We start from the raw sequence: 318 nt of genomic DNA on the forward strand, positions 1-318 counted from the left end.
TGATTTGTCATGAGCAGACATAATCTAGATCTAGATCTAGTGATCTAGTACTGCAAGACATGCTCGTTTCGAAGTGCACTTCTAGTAATCTTAGATATAGTGCTCCTTTTAGGCATCTCAAACAGCCTCTTTTTTAAAAGAATATATTATGTAGGTGATGTTTGGATTGGCAGTTGTTTTTTTATTGCATAAAGTCTATGATAGTCTTATTATATATTTCACTCTGACCTGCACTAGCAGCATTATTATAGCTTTAGATCCTAGATCTAGAATCTAGATCTAGAATCTAGTATTCTCTCTCTCTCTCTCTCTCTCTCT

The sequence above is a fragment of the Aplysia californica genome, unplaced genomic scaffold, assembly GCF_000002075.1.
Source record: "Aplysia californica isolate F4 #8 unplaced genomic scaffold, AplCal3.0 scaffold00098, whole genome shotgun sequence".
In the NCBI taxonomy this organism is placed as follows: domain Eukaryota; kingdom Metazoa; phylum Mollusca; class Gastropoda; order Aplysiida; family Aplysiidae; genus Aplysia; species Aplysia californica.